This window comes from Ranitomeya imitator, chromosome 1, assembly GCF_032444005.1.
Source record: "Ranitomeya imitator isolate aRanImi1 chromosome 1, aRanImi1.pri, whole genome shotgun sequence".
Classification (NCBI taxonomy): Eukaryota; Metazoa; Chordata; class Amphibia; order Anura; family Dendrobatidae; genus Ranitomeya; species Ranitomeya imitator.
This window is the reverse complement of record NC_091282.1, coordinates 1,048,129,919-1,048,149,028: the sequence shown is the minus strand read 5'-3', so window position 1 is coordinate 1,048,149,028 and position 19,110 is coordinate 1,048,129,919.

Here is a 19,110-nt window from a genome sequence, read left to right as displayed (position 1 = left end):
AATCTCTGGCTGGGAGAGAGAGATCCTAGATTTGGTTTCCCAGACACCCTTCCAGAGTCTCAGGTGTTCGCAAAAATTCTTGCCATGGAATTTGGCCCGGGGGACTACCATCAACAAAATTGGGAATGCAGACTTAACCCTTTAAGCCCCAGGCATTTTTCCATTTTTGCATTTTCACTTTTTGCTCCCCTTTTTCCCAGAGCCATAACTTTTTTTTTTCAGTCAATATGGCCATATGAGGGCTTGTTTCTTGTTGGACAAGTTGTACTTTTGAACAAGACCATTGGTTATAACATATAGTGAACTCGAAAAAAATTCCAAGTGCAGTGAAATTGCAAAAAAAGTGTAATTACACAGTTTTTTTTTTTTTTTTTTACCATGTTCACTAAATGCTAAAACTGACCTGCCATTATGATTCTCCAGGCAATTTCCAATACCTGTAGCATCTCCATTTTTCATGATCTGGGACTGACAGATGCATTTAACGAGTTAACATTTTATGATGTTTGCTGCCTGTTTTATTTAATCTTTTAGAAGAAAAAGAGAGCCAAAAATACTGATATCAAAGCTCATTTCTAACAATTATTCCAGTATAAACAGGAGATGGAGCTGTATGCTGCTTTACTGAAAAGAACTAGGTAAGTTATCTACAAACTGAACACACAGTCCTTGGACTCTCTTCGCAATCAATACTTTCCCATTCCTGTCCTCTAGACTTTGCATGAGTTCAGTACTATCTTTACTTTTTATTTGATGTAACTTATCCTCACGAAGACACCAATATTTACTTTTGCACTTTTTCCACTCACTGACTAATTGCAGAATTTTGTCACCACAATTGAACTGCTGGATGGCAGCAAACCCATCATTCCTTCAGTATCTTAGTTTTCTGACTTCTGCTAACAAATAAATTACACAATGATAATAAATTAACTGCAGCGATGAAAATATGCATTTTTTTTAATGATTTCTTATCCTGATGTCTTGGCTAATACTGCAGCCTGCTTAGTTTCTGACATGAGCATTTCTTTTTATGATTTTATTGTTGCTACCGAATGTCCAAATACTGATTTATTCCTTCACCAGAGAATTTCTATCTTGATTGCCTCTACAATAGTTACTTGGAGTTTATGGCATCAATAATTCAAATTGTAGATACATTTTAATGTTTTCTTTAACCCCTTAGTGACGGATCCAATTTTAACCCCTTAAGGACCAGGGGTATTTCCGTTTTTATGTTTCCATTTTTTGCTCCCCTTCTTCCCATGGCCATAATTTTTTTTATTTGTTGGCCATGTGAGTTAACATTTAACTTTTCACAAAAAATTTATTTCAGATCCAAACTTTTTATTTTCACAAGGGTATCAGGAGAAAATGGACCACAAACTTTGTTGTGCAATTTCTCCTGAGTACACCGATATTCCGTATGTGGGGGAAAAGCCACTGTTAGGGCGCATGGCAGGGCTCAGAAGGGAGGGAGCACCATTTGACTTTTTGAATGCAAAATTGGCTGGAATCGATGGCAGGTGCCATGTTGCATTTGGAGAGCCCCCGATGTGCCTAAACAGTGGAAACCTCTCAGCCCTTACGCCAACCCTAACACAGCACACCCCTAACCCTAATCCCAACCCTAACCGCAACTGTACCTGTGGCGCCCCAGGGTCCTGGTCATCACAGTGGTATTGATTTCCTCTAGGGGAAAGTGATGCTACATTTGGAGGCAAAGAAGGGTAACTGCATCCAGGTTGCTGCTGTTTAAAAGTTCATAAACCCTACCAGGGTTTCTTCTTAAAGGGGTCCCCTGTTTTAAGGGATCCTATGTTTTTCACAAGTTGCACAAGTTGCCTTAAAGAACTGTGAATCATGAACTGTGCATGATCAAAAACTTTCCACTGTAAATAGTTTGCACCTTCTTAAAGGTGCTTCCTACTGGTTTTACAAAAGAAGCTTTTAAAGACAAGAGACTGCTTGTAACATTGTTATGAGAACTGCTTTGTTTTCCAGAGACCTGAAGAAAAACCCGTTTGACGTGGCATGATTCCACATCTGGATACATGCCTTTTAGCCCGCCCAATGTCAACGTTGGGGGTTAATGACGGGTCCCTCGCATCGTTCCTGCTATTATAACATTAGTGATTGACTTGAATATTAATGTGATTGATACATTTGCACTAAAAAGACAAGGATTTGAATATTGTTTGAACCCTTAAAGGGTATGTTTACTCGTTGTGCTTTGCAAGATAGACGGTTAATATATTAAAGAGTTAATATAGTTAATAGTAATGAAAGCTAAGATTTGAATTTAATTAGATTTGAATTTAATTAGCCGATAGTGTGTAACTGATATCCTGATGCACTTTTGAATAAAATGGAGAAATTAAAGTAACCCGCGGGGGTTGGATGAAGATTTTGCACTTAACAGATAGTATACCCGTAAGGGTTATGGTATTTCATAGTTAGTTCATAGTTATATTGTTTAATTAAATTTTCCTATTCATGAAAGTACGCATACATGTAAATAGTTATTGCAACGTTCAAGTGTCCTTACCTCCAATAAAGGGAAGCTTTAGTATAGTATTAACTTGTTTTACTGCATTCCAAAAATTGTTGTCTTTTTGCTAACCTGTAACTGTTGTTTTCTTTTCCCAGTCCGGAAGTACTGGATTTAACGGGGGGTAGGGGGAGTGTGGCGCCCCAGGGTCCTGGTCTGTTATGATCTGGTGGTTTAGGAACAACATGAGACAAGCTCTGAAGGAGGTGGTATCTGTGCTGACCGCAAACCCTGAACCTAGCAGCGCAACTAAAAATAGCCGTGGGGGGTACCTGACGCTCCCTAGACCCCTCGGCACAGCCTAAGATCTAACTTCCCCTAAAGATGGAAACAGGAATCCTATCTTGCCTCAGAGAAAATCCCCAAAGGAAAGATAGCCCCCCACAAATATTGACGGTGAGAGGAGGGGAAAATAACATACGCAGAAATGAAATCAGATTTTAGCATAGGAGGCCAGTCTAGCTTGATAGATAGGACAGGAAAGGATACTGTGCGGTCAGTATAAAAACTACAAAACAATCCACACAGAGTTTACAAAATCTCCACACCTGACTAAAGGTGTGGAGGGTAAATCTGCTTCCCAGAGCTTACAGCTAACAGAAATAATCCATAATGACAAGCTGGACAACTATAGAATGCACAGAACAATAAGTCCACAACATGTGGACTGAAATGAGCAAAGCCAGAACTTATCTTTGCAGACCTGGTCAGGAAACCAGGAGAATCCAAGCAGAGATGTGAATCCAGCCAGGAAACATTGACAAGTGGCAAAGGCTGAAGAAAGGGCCAGACTTAAATAGCGGAGCAGAAGAGACGATAAGTGGAGGCAGCTGATGACAGCTAACTCCAAGGAGCAGCCATACCACTAGAAACCACAAGAGGGAGCCCAAGAGCAGAACTCACAAAAGTGCCACTTACAACCACCGGAGGGAGCCCAAGAGCGGAATTCACAACAGTACCCTCCCCCTTGAGGAGGGGAAACCGAACCCTCACCAGAGCCCCCAGGCCGATCAGGACGAGCCAAGTGAAAAGCACGAACCAAATCGGTAGCATGGACATCGGAGGCAACAACCCAAGAATTATCCTCCTGGCCATAACCCTTCCACTTGACAAGATACTGAAGCCTCCGCCTCGAAAAACGAGAATCCAAAATCTTCTCAACCTCATATTCCAACTCTCCCTCAACCAACACCGGGGCAGGAGGGTCAACCGAGGAAACAACGGGCACCACATATCTCCGCAACAAAGATCTATGGAAAGCATCATGAATGGCAAAAGAGGCAGGAAGAGCCAAACGAAAAGACACCGGATTAATAATTTCAGAAATTTTATAAGGACCAATAAACCGAGGCTTAAACTTAGGAGAAGAAACCTTCATAGGAACATGACGAGAAGACAACCAAACCAAATCCCCCACACGAAGCCGGGGACCAACACGCCGACGGCGGTTAGCAAAACGTTGAGCCCTTTCCTGAGACAACGTCAAATTGTCCACCACATGAGTCCATATCTGCTGCAGCCTGTCCACCACAGAATTAACACCAGGACAATCAGAAGGCTCAACCTGCCCAGAAGAAAAACGAGGATGAAAACCAAAATTACAAAAGAAAGGTGAAACCAAAGTAGCCGAACTAGCCCGATTATTAAGGGCAAACTCGGCCAACGGCAAGAAAGACACCCAATCATCCTGATCAGCAGACACAAAGCATCTCAAATAGGTCTCCAAGGTCTGATTAGTTCGCTCAGTTTAGCCATTAGTCTGAGGATGAAACGCCGAAGAAAAAGATAAATCAATGCCCATCCTAGCACAAAAGGCCCGCCAAAATCTAGAGACAAACTGAAAACCTCTGTAAGACACAATATTCTCCGGAATGCCATGCAAACGAACCACATGCTGAAAAAACAATGGAACCAGATCTGAGGAGGAAGGCAACTTAGGCAAAGGTACCAGATGGACCATTTTAGAGAACCGGTCACAAACAACCCAGATAACAGACATCTTCTGGGAAACAGGAAGATCCGAAATAAAATCCATGGAAATATGCGTCCAGGGCCTCTCAGGGACCGGCAAAGGCAAAAGCAACCCACGAGCGCGGGAACAGCAAGGCTTGGCCCGGGCGCAAGTCCCACAGGACTGCACAAAAGCACGCACATCGCGAGACAAGGAAGGCCACCAAAAGGACCTAGCAACCAAATCTCTGGTACCAAAAATCCCAGGATGACCAGCCAACACTGAACAATGAACCTCAGAAATTACCTTACTTGTCCATCTATCAGAAACAAACAGCTTCCCCACTGGACAGCGGTCAGGCCTATCAGCCTGAAATTCCTGAAGCACCCACCGCAAATCAGGGGAGATAGCAGAAAGAATCACCCCCTCCTTAAGAATGCCAACCGACTCCAGGAGAATCAGGCGAAAAACTCCTAGAGAGGGCATCAGCCTTAACATTCTTAGATCCCGGAAGATACGAGACCACAAAATCAAAACGGGAGAAAAACAGGGACCATCGAGCCTGTCTAGGATTCAGCCGCTTGGCCGACTCGAGGTAAATCAGATTCTTATGATCGGTCAGGACCACAACACGGTGTTTAGCTCCCTCAAGCCAATGTCGCCACTCCTCAAACGCCCACTTCATAGCCAACAACTCCCGATTGCCGACATCATAATTGCGTTCCGCAGGCGAAAACTTTCTGGAAAAAAAAGCACACGGTTTCATCAAAGAACCATCAGACTCCCTCTGAGACAAAACGGCCCCTGCCCCAATCTCAGAAGCGTCGACCTCAACCTGAAAAGGAAGAGAAACATCCGGTTGACGCAACACAGGGGCAGAAGTAAATTGGCGTTTAAGCCCCTGAAAGGCCTCAACAGCCTCAGAGGACCAATTCGTCACATCAGCGCCTTTCTTCGTCAAATCAGTAAGGGGCTTAACCACACTGGAAAAGTTGGCAATGAAACGGCCATAGAAATTAGCAAAGCCCAAAAATGTTTGAAGACCCTTCACAGATGTGGGTTGGATCCAGTCATGAATAGCTTGGACCTTAACAGGATCCATTTCTATAGACGAGGGAGAAAAAACAAAACCCAAAAAAGAGACCTTCTGAACTCCGAATAGGCACTTAGACCCCTTCACAAATAAAGCATTATCACGAAGGATCTGGAACACCATCCTGACCTGCTTCACATGAGACTCCCAATCATTGGAAAAAATCAAAATATCATCCAAATATACGACCATGAATTTATCAAGATAATTGCAGAAAATATCATGCATGAAAGACTGGAACACAGATGGAGCATTAGAGAGCCCAAATGGCATCACAAGGTATTCAAAATGGCCTTCGGGCGTATTAAATGCAGTTTTCTATTCGTCACCCTGTTTAATACGAACAAGATTATATGCCCCTCGGAGGTCAATCTTAGTAAACCAACTAGCCCCCTTAATCTGAGCAAACAAATCAGTAAGCAAAGGCAAGGGGTATTGGAATTTGACCGTGATCTTATTAAGAAGACGATAATCAATACAGGGTCTCAAGGAGCCATCCTTCTTAGCAACAAAAAAGAAACCCGCTCCCAATGGTGATGAAGAGGGCTGAATATGCCCTTTCTCCAAAGATTCCTTAACATAGCTCCGCATGGCGGCATGCTCTGGCGCAGACAGATTGAAAAGTCGGCCCTTAGGGAAGTTACAACCAGGAATCAAGTTAATAGCACAAGCACAGTCCCTATGTGGAGGAAGGGAACTGGACTTGCGCTCATCAAATACATCCTGGAAATCCGACAAAAACACAGGGACCTCAGAAGAGGGGGAAGAGGAAATTGACATCAAAGGAACGTCACTATGTACTCCTCGACAACCCCAACTAGTCACCGACATAGTTTTCCAATCCAGCACCGGATTATGTTCCTGTAGCCATGGAAATCCCAGTACAACAACATCATGCAGGTTATGCAACACCAGAAAACGGCAATCTTCCTGATGTGCAGGAGCCATGTACATAGTCATCTGTGTCCAGTACTGAGGTTTATCCTTGGCCAAGGGTGTAGCATCAATGCCCCTCAAAGGAATAGGGCTCTGCAAAGGCTGCAAGGAAAAACCACAGCGCCTGGCGAATTCTAAGTCCATTAAGTTCAGGGCAGCGCCTGAATCCACAAATGCCATGACAGAAAAGGACGACAATGAGCAAATCAGGGTCACAGATAAGAGAAATTTAGGCTGTATAGTACTAATGGTAACAGACCTAGCGACTCTCTTAGTACGCTTAGGGCAATCAGAGATAACATGAGCCGAATCACCACAGTAAAAACACAGCCTATTCTGACGTCTGAATTCCTGCCGTTCTATTCTAGTCAAAATCCTATCACATTGCATAGGTTCAGGACTATGCTCAGAGGATACTGCCATATGGTGCACAGCTTTGGGCTCGCGCAGACGCCGATCAATCTGAATGGCTAGAGACATAGATTCGCTCAAACCGGCAGGCGCAGGAAAGCCCACCATAACATCTTTAAGGGTTTCAGAAAGACCTTTTTTGAAAATAGCAGCCAGAGCCTCTTCATTCCATTTAGTGAGCAGACCATTTTCTAAATTTCTGGCAGTATAACTCTGCCGCTTCCTGACCTTGACACAAGGCCAACAGGTTTTGTCTGCATGATCCACAGAATTAGGTTCGTCATACAATAATCCGAGCGCTTGAAAAAATGCATCTACATTCAATAATGCCGGATCCCCTGTTTCAAGAGAAAAAGCCCAGTCTTGAGGGTCACCACGCAGCAAGGATATGATGATTTTCACCTGCTGAATGGGATCACCAGAAGAACGGGGTTTCAAAGCAAAAAACAATTTGCAGTTATTTTTAAAGTTCAAAAACTTGGATCTGTCCCCAAAAAACAAATCAGGAGTAGGAATTCTGGGCTCTAAAGCCGGAGTCTGGACAACATAGTCCTGGATACTCTGTACTCTTGCAGCAAGTTGATCCACACGAGAAAACAAACCCTGAACATCCATGCCAAAACATATATCCTGAACCACCCAGATATCAAGAGGAAAAAAAAAGACAAACCAAAGCACAGAAAAAAAAATGGTTCAGAACTTTCTTTTCCTTCTTTTGAGACACACTTAATTCATTTTTGGCGACTTGTACTGTTATGATCTGGTGGTTTAGGAACAACATGAGACAAGCTCTGAAGGAGGTGGTATCTGTACTGACCGCAAACCCTGAACCTAGCAGCGCAACTAAAAATAGCCGTGGGGGGTACCTGACGCTCCCTAGACCCCTCGGCACAGCCTAAGATCTAACTTCCCCTAAAGATGGAAACAGGAAACCTATCTTGCCTCAGAGAAAATCCCCAAAGGAAAGATAGCCCCCCACAAATATTGACGGTGAGAGGAGGGGAAAATAACATACGCAGAAATGAAATCAGATTTTAGCATAGGAGGCCAGTCTAGCTTGATAGATAGGACAGGAAAGGATACTGTGCGGTCAGTATAAAAACTACAAAACAATCCACACAGAGTTTACAAAATCTCCACACCTGACTAAAGGTGTGGAGGGTAAATCTGCTTCCCAGAGCTTCCAGCTAACAGAAATAATCCATAATGACAAGCTGGACAAATATAGAATGCACAGAACAATAAGTCCACAACATGTGGACTGAAATGAGCAAAGCCAGAACGTATCTTTGCAGAACTGGTCAGGAAACCAGGAGAATCCAAGCAGAGATGTGAATCCAGCCAGGAAACATTGACAAGTGGCAAAGGCTGAAGAAAGAGCCAGACTTAAATAGCGGAGCAGAAGAGACGATAAGTGGGGGCAGCTGATGACAGCTAACTCCAAGGAGCAGCCATACCACTAGAAACCACAAGAGGGAGCCCAAGAGCAGAACTCACAAAAGTGCCACTTACAACCACCGGAGGGAGCCCAAGAGTGGAATTCACAACACTCGTCATCACAGTGGTATTGCTTTCCTCTCGGGGAGAGTGATGCTACGTTTGGAGGCAAGGAAGGATAACTGCATCCAGGTACCACAAACATGCAAAACTTCACACTCCAGGCCACCAGGGGGAGCTTTTGCTCCTATTTACTAGGCTACTCCATATATATATAACTGTTGGTCTGTAGGGAAAGTTAGTGAGTTCCAGACAGAAGTTAGTTGCTGGCTGAGCTCAGCTCAGATAGTTCCAGACAGCCGTGTGAGGAGGAAAGAAGGTTCACGGAGCTGAGCATGCCCACAGAGCTGCAGCTTCCAGAAAGAGACATTGAAGGCCGAATTGTTTGCAGCGAGCATGCAGGAGAGGAAGCACAGGAGAGGATACCAGAAGGGGACCAGCCCCGAGCAGACTGCCTCCTTCTGAGGTGCAGAAACACCGGTAGCCGGAACACCGAGGTTGTGAGGACCTCTATGCCTTACATCAAAGACCGGCAGGACAGCTATTTGCACGTTACCTGTCTGCACCTACACCCAGGAGGCACAGTGACACCCCACAGAGCCATGCCATCTAAGAGATCCTATAAACAGGCTCAAGTCACCAGTCATACGGTTTTTGTCCTATCCTATCCGGGGGACAGAGAGAGAGGTAACATCTGTGAGGACCTTATGTGAAACTTAGCAGTAAGGGACTACACCACTACAGCGCAAAGGAAGGCTTTTATTCTCCACCTCGACAAGGGGACTCTGGACATGCCTCTAAACCAGCCGGACGCTACCTGCCCTGTGGTCTGGTGCTCTGGACTGCGGATGCTGAAGTCTTCAGTAAAGGTAAAGAGACTGCAACCCTGTGTCCTCGTTCTTCTCCATGCTACTCACCATTCACCATCTAAACACCGGGAAGCCCTGGGGATACACTTCACCTGTGGGAAGGGTATATCATCTAGCTGCCATAACATCACCCCAGCGGACCGACCCCTTAAAGCAGCGTCGGTCACCCTGACCGAATACCACAGCTGGCGTCACGAACATAAACTCTATCCCTTTAAAGACCTTTCCCCTTTTACATGTGCACCCTGGGCCACGGACCAGGTCGCAGCCACCGTGACATGCCCCTGTGAACCGCAAGACATGGTACCAAGTACCCCTTCCCCTGAAGAAGGAACACGGTAGTTCCGAAACACGTAGGATTTGGTCCTCGCTGCTCTCCTTAGCCTAGTCACGTGTTTACTCACGTGATCGTGACGTCACGGAAGGTCCTGCTTCGGCAGAGGACCCAGCGGCTACTCCAGCGCTCACTAGTCCCAAGTGGGGAGTGTGCTTTGAGCGTTCTGCCGCCGGCCGGGGCAGCGCACAGAGCGGCTCCACCTGAAGATATACACCGGAACTACGGACGCAGTGGATACAGCCCAGAGCGGCTTCATCTGAAGATAAAAACCGCAGTGGACACAGCCTAATAGGATAATTATAGGAAGCCTGCCAATTCCTTTCAACACTACGGACGCAATGGATACAGTTCAGTAAGACCACCATAAGGAGCCGGTTAATTCCACTTACTACTCAAAGGTAACAATCTGTTATATTTACCTATTTGATAACTAAGACGCTCCTGGTACTTTATGAAATAGGATATTTATCCACACCGCGGTTATGCTTTTGCTCTTCTGGTTTGGTAACCTGTAAAAATTATTTTTTGGACAACATAGATTGTATGGTTCGGAGGATTTTCTGTTACTCAGCGCAGGTATTACTTGATTTTTATTATGTAAATGCTATTTACCTGCAGATGGCCACTGCACAGTATCTGCAGGTCAATAGCATTTTCGAAGTGACAGGTTCCCTGTAATTCTTCCACATTGTTTAAAAATTAAAATTCTTGTTATTTGTTGTAGACACAGTTGGTTTCTCTGTTACAATGTGTTGATCATTAAAATCCTATGTACACAGATGATCTAGATAGTCTACAAACTGAAGAATACTTTTAGGCCGGGGTCACACTCTCTCGCATCAATACCTGGCACTCTGGTACTGCAGTATGTGGCTGCATAGAAATACATGCAGCTGCATACTCAGGTCCCGAGTGCCGGCGGCAGTGCTGGGTACTCATGGGAGAGAATCGCGCGAGTTTCTCACATCACACTCGCAAGTGTGACCCCGGCCTTAAAGAGGTTAACTACTTTATCCCTGGGAAATTTTCGTTTTTTTTTTTTTTCCTCCCCTTCTTCCAAGAGCCATAATGTTTTTACTTATCCAGCTATATAGCTGTAGGAGTGCTTTTTTTGCATTCTGCCACAAAGTGTACTGGAAAATGGGAAAAGAATTCCAAGTGCTGTGAAATTGCAAAAAAAAGTGCAAGTCCACAATGTTTTTTTGATTTCTTTATTTACCATGTTCAATATATGGTAAAACTATATGATTACATTCACACTGAAAGCATCAAAACTATGAATTAACACATGTTGAATTATATACTTAACGAAAAAGTGTGAAACAACTGAAATTATGTCTTATATTCTAAGTTCTTCAAAGTAGCCACCTTTTGCTTTGATGACTGCTTTGCACACTCTTGGCATTCTCTAGATGAGCTTCAAGAGGTAGTCACCGGGAATGGTCTTCCAACAATCTTGAAGGAGTTCCCATAGATGCTTAGCACTTGTTGGCTCTTTTGCCTTCACTCTGCCGTCCAGCTCACCCCAAACCATCTCGATTGGGTTCAGGTCTGCTGACTGTGGAGGCCAGGTCATCTGGCGTAGCACCCCATCACTCTCCTTCTGGTTAAATAAACCTTACACAGCCTGGAGGTGTGTTTGGGGTCATTGTCCTGTTGAAAAATAAATGATAGTCCAACTAAACACAAACTGGATGGATGGAACAGCATGCCGCTGCAAGATGCTGCGGTAGCCATGCTGGTTCAGCTGGTTCATGCTGTCTTACCAATTTTACTGCACACGGAACAGCATGAACCCCCGCACACAAAAAATCCTGAATTGCTGTTTTTTGTTCAGTCTGCCTCCCAAAAATCGAAATAGAAAGCCATCAAAAAATGTCATGTGCCTGAAAATGGTAGCAATTAAAATTTCAATTCTTCCCGCAAAATTTAAGCCCTCTGTTCTGTCCTCACTAAATGAGGCAGGCTCATGTAGCTATACAGGCAGCTAAACCAATAAGGAGACTGTGGTTGAGTCTGTGCTTTTATTAAACGTAGTGGTATATTGATGCGGTGAAACTGTAAACAATGATATACATACAATCAGTGCATGGTATAGCAGAAATACATACTACACATGATGTACATTATGCATGAACATTTAGAAAGCTATTAACTGAACTAGGAGTACAACTGACTAAGCTAGGCTAATATTAGAGCAGAGATTACCTACAGAAAGCATAAAGACATACCGGCAATGCAATCGAAAGGGGGATTACGTGCAAGCAACTTTCCTTGAAAGCAAACTGTAGGAAGTGAAAGAAAATGGAGGGAGATGTAGGCTGAGCTACCATAATGCTTTGCAAAGGGGAGGAGAATCAGACATGGAAAAATAGAAAAAAACAGAAATAGAAGTGTGAATATGACTCTGACCACTAGCGGGAGCCAAAACACTACAGACAAATAAAGGTATGAATATATCAGTTGCTGTATACTGGCTGAGAAAACTGCAAACTATGCAAACAGATAGTCAGAGGTAACAAATTAGATGGCGGAAACAGAACACCTTCACATGACTCAGTGGGGCCAAAATATGGAAAAATTATAGCTCTCAAAATATGGTGATGCAAAAACTATTTTTAATAAAAAGCGCCTTTTACTGTCTGAGAGCAGCCAAACATAAAAACTTAAATTTTGTATCACTGTAATCGCACCGGCCCAAAGAATAATAAAGTTGCCTAATCACTTATACCGCACGAGGAACAGCGTAAAAAATAAATAAAACCAATTCTTCACTTGCTGTTGATTTTTTCATTCTGCCTCCCAAAGATCACAGTAAGGCTTGGCGCACATTTATCCTGCGCTCTGCATTGAGCGCATTACATCAGGGTTACGTGATTCAGCCGGAAACCCTGGCGGAAAATTACCTATAATGAGGCAGATGGAGGCACTGTTTACGCTTTCTGACCTGTGATCCGGCAGTGTCCATCGTTTTAGGATTGCATAAAAGTGCTTTTGGCCACAGTTTTGTGAACTTCTGCCTCATTATAGTGAATGGATCTCTCGGGAGTTTCATCTGAATCAAAGTAAGTGGTCAGCATAGAGCACCGGACAAATGTGATCTCAATCATTATGTAACATGTTCCCAATAAATCCGTTAACGGAAATATAGGATGCTTCCATATTACTGGTAGTACAAAGGCTCTGTAAAAGCGAAATGGCTCCATAACCCTCCAAAAGAAATTAATCAAATTCTGCGCTTCCAAATCAAAATGCCCACATATAGCGTCCACATGTTTGGCATTTCTAAGAGCACGTCTAACTTACGTGTGCATGTCTCCAGAAGCATGGGCTGGGCATAATGTACTGGTAACTGCAATGCACTGGTCACTACAGCGGCAGTTTGCTCTAAAGAGAGAGAACTTAATTTATCCGTCTTCTCCATTGCCTCTATTTAGCTCAGACATCACTGTTCAATGGTGTTCTCAAGGTTAGAAGATGTTCCCTCATCCACGGGATAATTTTAAGATCTCTGGGGTCCAACTGCTGTGGCACCCCACTATTCCCAAGAATCAGGGCTTCAGCGCCCCAGCTGAATGGAGCAGAGATCGATCAGGTGCACCACAACTCTATCTATTCTTAGGGCTTATACTCATTTGCAAGAAAAACGGACGAATGCAATCCGAGAAAAAAATCGGATTTCACTCTGACCAATGTTATTCTATGGGTGACATCTCATCTGCGATATTTTCCACATATCCATTTTCTTGTACTGAATTTAAAACATGTTACAAAGCTGTGTTCTTTGTAGGATACAACTAGAGTGAGGATACCCGAGAAAATGTGTTTTTAGTGACTTAACTAGTTGTAGACAACAAAGAACAAACCCAACCTTGTGATATGTTTTACTCCTTGGACAGAAATTTTGTCTTTGTTATTTAGTGGCTTCTTGGGGCTTAAAGATGTTGCTACTAGTTCAACACTCACTTCAATGCACTGAATTGACTGTAGTGTGGTTGTTAGTGCAATGTTTCAGAATTTGGGGCCCCACTTTGAATTTTGCCTAGGGCCCCACTTTGTCTAAAACCGGCCCTGACAACATGCATTGCTGCTTGTTTCTGGAAAATACACATGGCGTCAGAATTGACACTACACCTGTAGATAAATTCTGAAAGGGTTATAATTTACAAAATGGGGTCACTTGAGGGGGGAATCTGGTCTTATAGCATTTAGGGGCTCTGTATATGGATATGGAGTTCGCAAACTAATTTAGGAAAATCTGTACTCAAGGAGGCAATTAGCGCTCTGTAGTAATGTACAACCTCATATGGACATATGGGGTATTGCCACGTTCAGTAGAAATTGTGGGACAAGTTATGGTGCCATTTTTACCCACTTCTTTTGTAAAAATGTAAAATCTGTGGCTAAAACATAATTTTGATGGTAAAAATGTAGTGATTTTTTTCTTCACTGCTCAATGGTATAAAATTCTGTGACTAACTCGTGGTATCAATATGATCACTGCCCCCCTAGATGAGTTTATTGAGAGGTATAGTTTGTAAAACAGGGTCACTTATAGATGGTTCTGCTGTTCTGGCACCTCATGGGCGATCCCAGTTGGTCACTGCACCTGCAAACCATAACAGTAAGTATCTGGTGCTCCTTGTCTTCTAAGCGTTGCACTGTGCCTGAAAAATATTTCCCGATTGCATGTATGGTATTGGTATTAACCCTTACAAAAATTGAAAACTTGGGGCTAAAACAACATTTTTGTGAGGAAAACGTGATTTTATTATTTTCACGGCTCAACGTTATAAACTTCTGTGAAGCACCTGGTGGTTCAAGGGGCTCACCATCCATCTAAATACATTCCTTGAGTGGGCTAGTTTCCAAAATGGTGTCACTTGTGGGGGATTTTCACTGTTTAGGTACATCAGAGGCTCTCCAAATGCAACAAGGTGTCCGCCAATTGTTCCAGCAAATTTTACATTCAAAAAGTCAAATTGACGCTCTTTCCCTTCCGAGCTCTGCCATGGGTCCAAACAGTGGTTTTCGCCCTCATATGGGGTATCAGCATGCTCAGGAGAAAATACACAACAAATTTTGAGGTCCATTTTTTCCTGTTACTCTTGTCAAAATAAGGATATTGGTTCTAAAATAATTTTTGGGTGAAAAAAGTTAAATGTTGATTTTTATTCCCCACATTTCAAAAATTCCTGTGAAGCACCTGAAGGGTTAATAAACTTCTTGAATGTGTTTTTGAGCACCTTGAGGGGTGCAGTTTTTAAAATTGTGTCACTTTTGGGTATCTTCTATCATATAGAACCCTCAAAGTGATTTCAAATGTGATGTGGTCCCTAAAATAAATGAAATTAACAAAAAAAATTATGTGCTGATGTAAAGTAGACATGTGAGAAATGTTATTTATTAACTATTTTGTGTGACATAACTGTGATTTAAGGGCATGAAAATTCAAAGTTGGAAAATTGTGAAATTTTTAAAATTTTGGCAAATTTGCATTTCTTTCACAAATAAACGCAAGTCATACCAAATATATTTTACCACTATCATGAAGTACAGTAAGTCACAAAAAAAAGATCTCAAAATCACCTTGAACCATTGAAGTGTTCCAGAGTTATTATATCATAATGTGACAGTGGTCATAATTGTAAAAATTGGCATGGTGATTAACATACAAACCACCTTCTAGAGTAAAGAAGTTAATACTTTTTAAAACTTTTTTTTTTTACTGCATTTAATAGTCCCCTTAGGAGACTTGAATCTGTGATTGTCTGATCGCCTGAGCTACACATAGCAGAGCTTTAACACTGTTATGTATAGCAAAAATCACAGGCATGTGATAAAAGGCATGGGAGTCTTCAGACACCTGGCTGTCATGACAACCCATCGGTGCCCCACAATTGTGTGACAGGCATGCCAATGGGCAGGATCAATGACATGGTTCCTGTCTACTCCTGTCTGTGTTAAATCTCAGATCCACCTGCGGCCTTTAAAGGATGGTTGATTGAATCAGCTATCAAGTGTGGGAAAAGATGTTGGCACAGCATGTGAGCCTGCATCGAAGGCAGGGACATGGTTTTAAATTAAGGGGTTAAAGGACTAAAGGCAGTACATTACAGTGGCATGTAAAAGTTTGGGCACTCCTGGTCAAAATTACTGTTATTGTGAACAGTTAAGCAAGTTGAAGATGAAATAATCTCTAATAGGCCTAAGGTTAAATATAACACATTTCCTTTGAATTTTAGGCAAAAAAAGTTTTCTCTTTTACATTTTAGAAACTACAAAAAGGAAATTGGTTGATGCAAAAGTTTGTGCACCCTGCATGGTTAGTACCTAGCAGTACCCCCTTTTGAAAGTTTCAAACCTTGTAAACGATTTTTGTAGCCAGCCAAGAGTCTTTCAATTCTTGTTTGAGGGATTTTCAGTCATTCCTCCTAGGAATATTTTTCCAGTTCTGTGAGATTCTTTGGTTGTCTTGCATGCACTGCTATTTTGAGGTTTAGCAACAGATTTTCAATGAAGGTCAGATCAAGGGACTGTCAGGGCCAGTGTCATACCTTTAGCTTGTGTCTTTAAAGTTAAGGCACTGTCACATTTAGCGACGCTCCAGCGATATAGACAACGATCCGATCTAAACTAGATCGCTGGAGCGTCGCTGTTAGGTCGCTGTAGAGATATCAAACACAGCAACTCCAGAACGATGCAGGAGCGATCCAGTGACGTACTTATCATTCTCGCTGGTTGTTAGCTCCATAAAAAAACATTGCAGGCATCGTTGCTTTTGCTGTCAAACATGACGAATCACGCCGACCTGACGACCAAATAAAGTTCTGGACTTTCAGCTACGACCAGCGATGGCACAGCAGGATCCTGATCGCTTCTGCGTGTCAAACACAACGAGATCGCTATCCAGGACGCTGCAACGTCACGGATTGTTGTCGTTCTCATTGTAAAGTTGCTCAGTGTGAAGGTACCTTTAGTCTATTGTGACTTTTGACATGTGTTTAGGATTATCATCCATTTGTGGATTGTTATGTTTGCATCAAGAATTTGTTGAAATTTCATTGAATTCATTTTCCCTCTACCCGGGAAATGTTCCCCGTGCCATTGGCTGCGACACAACCCCAAAGCATAATTGATTAACCCCCATACTTAATGGTTGGCAAGTTTTTTTTTCCTGAAATTCTGTGCCCCTTTTTCTCCACACATACAGTGGGGAAAAAAGTGTGTAGTCAGCCACCAATTGTGCAAGTTTTCCCACTTAAAAAGATAAGAGAGGCCTGTAATTGACGTGACATCATATGTAGACCAAAAAATGAGAAAACAAATCCAGAAAATCACCTTATTTGATTTGGCAAGATTTATTTTGCAAATTATGGTGATAAATAAGTATTTGGTCACCTAAAAACATGCAAGATTTCTGGCTCTCACAGACCTGTAACTTCTTCTTTAAGTGGCTTCTCTGTCCTCCACTCATTACCTGTAGTAATGGCAACTGTTTGAACTTGTTATCAGTATAAAAGATACCTGTCCACAACCTCAAACAGCCACACTCCAAACTCCACTATGGTGAAGACCAAAGAGCTGTTGAAGGACACCAGAAACAAAATTGTAACCCTGCACCAGGCTGGGAAGACTGAATCTGCAATAGGCAAGCAGCTTGGTGTGATGAAATCAACTGTGGGAGCAATAATAAGAAAATTGAAGACAGAAGACCACTGATAATCTCTCTCAATCTGGGGCTCCACACAAGATGTCACCCCGTGGGGTCAAAATTATCACAATAAAGGTGAGCAAAAATCCCAGAACCACATGGGGGCCTAGTGAATGATCTGCATAGAGCTGGGACCACTGTAACAAAGGCTACCCAGTAACACACTATGCCCCCAGGGACTCAGATCCTTCAGTGCCAGACGTGTTCCCCTGCTTAAGCCAGTACATGTCCGGGCCATCTGAAGTTTTCTAGAGAGCATTTGGATTATCCAGAAGAGTATTGGGATAATGTCATAGGGTCTGATGAAACCAAAGTAGAACTGTTTGGTAGAAACAAAACTTGTCGTGTTTGGAGGAGACAAAATGCTGAGTTGCATCCAAAGAACATCATACCTACTGTGAAGCATGGGGTTGGCAACATCATGCTTTGGGGCTGTTTCTCTGCAAAGAGACCAGGACGACTGATCCGTGTACATCAAAGAATGAATGGGACCATGTATCGTGAGATTTTGAGTGCAAACTTCCTTCCATCAGCAAGGGCATTGAAGATAAAATGTGGATGGGTCTTTCAGTATGATAATGAAGCCAAGCACACCACCAGGACAACAAAGGAGTGGCTTTTAAAGAAGCATATGAAGGTCCTGGAGTGGCCTAGCCAGTCTCCAGATCTCAAACCCATAGAAAACCTTTGGCAGGATTTGAAAGTCTGTGTTGCCCAGTGACAGGCCCAAAACATCACTGCTGTAGAGGAGATCTGCATGGAGGAATGGGCCAACATACCACCAACAGTATGTGTCAACCTCGTGAAGAATTACAGAAAACATTTGACCTCTGTCATTGCCAACAAAGGATATGTAACAAAATATTGAGATGAACTTTTGTTAATGACCAAATACTTATTTTCCACCATAATTTTCAAAATAAATCTTGCCAAATCAGACAAGGTGATTTTCTGGATTTGTTTTCTCAATTTTGACTCTCATAGTTGTGGACTACCTACGATGTCAATTACAGGCCTTTCTTATCATTTTAAGTGGGAGAACTTGCACAATTGATGGCTGACTAAATACTTTTTTCCCCCACTGTACCTTTGAGCATTGTGGCCTAAGAGTTCTGTTTTAATCTGATCGCCGGTCTACAGGACTTGTTTCCAAAATGCATCAGGCTTGTTTAGATGTTATTTTGCATACTTATGACATTTAATTTTATGGTGAGGATGTAGGAGAGGTTTTCTTCTGTGGACTGTCCCATAAAGTCCATATTTGTTCAGGGGTCTCTAAGGTGTAGAACAATGTACCACAACTCCAGAGTCTACTAAGTCTTTCTGAAGGTTTTTTGTAGTCAAGCAGGGGTTCTGATTTGCATTTCTAGCAATGCTACGAGCAGCTCTCAGTGAAATTTAGCTTGGTCTTCCAGACCTTATCTTGACCTCCACTGTTTCTGTTAACTGCCATTTTTTAATTACATTTCAAACTGAGGAAATGGCAACTTGAAAACGCTTTGCTATCTTCTTATAGCCTTCTCTTTCTTTGTGGGCCTCCACCATTTTCATTTTCAGAGTGCTAAGCAGCTGCTTAGAAGAACCAATGGCTGCTGGTTTTTTGGCACAAGGTTAGAGGAGGATAGCAACCGGGATAACCGCAGAATTGAAAGGATTGCTAAGAAAAGGCCATTCAAAAATTTTGGGGAGATTCACAAGAAGTGGACTGCTGCTGGAGTCATTGCTTCAAGACCCACCACACACAGAGGTAT